Source organism: Charadrius vociferus, unplaced genomic scaffold, assembly GCF_000708025.1.
Source record: "Charadrius vociferus isolate BGI_N301 unplaced genomic scaffold, ASM70802v2 scaffold429, whole genome shotgun sequence".
Classification (NCBI taxonomy): Eukaryota; Metazoa; Chordata; class Aves; order Charadriiformes; family Charadriidae; genus Charadrius; species Charadrius vociferus.
The window spans coordinates 2,399,377-2,402,296 of NW_009650250.1; positions in this window are offsets into that span (position 1 = coordinate 2,399,377).

Below are 2,920 nucleotides of genomic sequence, written 5' to 3' on the forward strand. Positions count from 1 at the left end.
TGTTGAGTACAGAAATTGAAGCCACTTGGGGCACTTATGGAGCCTCACGCCTCAGTTCTGGAAATAGAAAAGATTTAAAGTCCAGTCAGTACCCATTATTTACAACCAAAATGTACACGGGGAGTATTCCCTGCGCAAGCATACACAGAAGCTTCAGAATGCAAAACTGAAGAGTAATAGAAGTACAACATTCAAAAGTAGCTGAACTGAGCCCTGTGGAGATTGCTCTGACATTCTGTTTGTCTCATTTCGCTATAAATTTCTTTATCCAGAACTATCTGATGCACATAAATGGTCCCTTCTCAGCTTGGTTTATTTTGTCACTCTAATTTACTTTGCAATGCATTGTGCCGTGGTCTGCACACTTTGTATTACTGTTGTATGTTAGCTGGAGGAAAAAGTTGACTTTTCTTTCAGTGAACTTATATCCACCCAGGTAATACAGGCTGCAGTTTTCTATCTAAGGATTTTATATGTCCTCCCTTTACCATTTTATATGAAAGCACCACACTCTTTAAATGTATTTGTCATTGCACAGTTCCATGGACACAGTGAGGTGCTGTCATCTCCGCGCTAAAGGTGCGGAAAGGAGCTTGATGGAGATGTGCCTTTGCCCCCTGCAGACTAGAATCTTGCAGGGTGCCAGCGCTTTGGGGCGTAGCTTTGGGCTGAGGGACCTCATGAGCCCGCCTTGGCTGGCAGGCTGGCTGTGGGAAGACTGGGAGGGGTGGAATACACTGGCAGGCTGGCTGTGGGAGGACTGGGAGGGGTGGAATACACTGCATTTGAGCCGCTTTGCACAGCATTCTTTCCAAATAGCATATACCTATCCAGGGAGACAGCTTAACCTGATGAAAGTCACCGAAGTCACCTGTGACAGAACAAATACTTGTACTTGTCTCTCTCTGGTATTGTGCTTATCCTGGTTTTCACGTCTAAAGATTCCTCATTCATTTTCTGTACAAGCATCAGCTATATGGCGCACATATTTCTTCCAATACAAGAAATATGCCCACACCAAGCAATTGTCCTTCAATTATGGTGGTACAGCTAAAGCAGAGTAAGTTCTACATGTTCAGTCAGGTCTTGATGGATCACAGTTTTTTGTTGTTTGTTTTTTTTTTTTTTAATTACTTTGCACTGTGTGTTTGCAAAGTATAAAAGACAACGTGTGTTGGCTAAGTAGAAAAGAATGTCACATTTCTGTTCTGAAACCCTTGGGACTATACATTCAGGGCACTTCAATTATTTCTACAACAGCTTTTAAAAACAATTTGGATAAAAAACTACACTGTATGAAAGTGAGATGAAGAGTTTTGGATAGCAATGGGCAGGGATGGCTGTGCATTATTCTTCTCCTGAGCAATCAGCTTGGCTATTCCAGCCTTGCGGCTCTGCCGATGTGTATGTGGTCACTGACATCTTGTGCTCATCCTGTCCTTTCCCTGTCCTGCACCAGCTGCCAGTGGGGCCATGTGCTGTGAAGTAGGTTGTATAAGGTTGAGAGATGTCCCTGGGGCCCTGCAATGAGCCACAGAGTAAACTCGTGTTGATCTGTCATCTGCTCACGATTTCAACCCAGGTGAGAGACGATTTCCCTCATGGAAAGGCCACATTAACCCGCTGCGCTGCTCCGCTCCCTCTCGTGTGCTACACAGGTCTCATCGCTTAGCTGTGCGCTCTACTCCTAGCAACACAGGCTCGAAGCACTTGAAATAATGGACATGTCCCTGTAACTCCTGGAAGACCGTGGCTTGCCCAGTTGTTTGTGGGCTGGCCTCGGCTCCCCATCTGTGTTCAAATACAGAGCAGCCATTTTGTCTTCAGAGCCCCTAAAACTGTATTCCCCTAAAGAAAAAATTCCGCTGGTATTCTTCTCACTGGGACTTTTGTTCTTTCTTTCCTTATGTTTTTTGTCAAACTGTGATATGGAGTCACAGCGACTACAGATCCATACTGGCTCTGTGTCTGTGGGAAATGCTACTAATAGCAGACTCGCATATCTGTAAAATCAGTGTGATAAAGGGTTCGGGGATGGTAGCCTGAACTGTACTTTTCTCTGTCCTGGGGATGAACGGAGGCTTTGTCTCTGGTTCGAGCGCTGCCAGCTTAGCATCACACCCAAGCCTATATTTGCTTAATAAAGGACAAGGAAACTGACACAAGAGAAAATCCTGCAGAAATTCAAGATGACTTCAAAGTTGCTCACTCAGATGGCTCTGAGGTCCATTGTCAAAGTTATTAGCCAAAAAAAAATAATCCTAGCTGGTTTTATTTACAGCTGGCTTAGCTGGAGGGCTGGGGTGAGCGGCTTAGCAGGGTGGCTGCGAGTCATGGCAGGCTGGGGAGCCGGGTGGCCTTCCCCACAGCTCAAAGCAGCAGCTCAAATCCACAACAAAAGGCACTGATCTCTCCGTTAGCAGATAGCAGAGAAGGACTGAAATAAGCCCATGTGCTTATTATACTCGAGTTCTCCACACATTGTGGGCTCTGGAGGCAGCTTACAGTATTTAACGTCGTTGGGGCACCACACTCAACCACCATCTATTCATCCCCACTTTCAGTGTTATCAGGAAGATAAGCTTAAAGTTTCCAGGAATCTATGCTTAAAGTTAAGAGCAATGTGTGTGTTACCAGGAACACATGTGTGAAGCGCACACTGCTGCGGCCGTTGACATTACCAGCGGAGCCGGGAGCCGCCCTGTCGCCTCCCGTGAGCTCCCTGTGGGCTGCTGCAGCGGCGGGGCCCGTCGGGGAGCACTCTCGCTCTGCCGGGGGCTGCCGGCGCGCCCCGAGACCTTCCCACGCCTCAGCGCCGGGGACCCCCTTCCCTCCCGGGCCGCCCGTCGCGGCGGGACCGGGGCGGTCCCGTGGGTGCCACCGGCGCCGCGGAGTTTGTCGAAGGGAGCCCTCCCGGCTC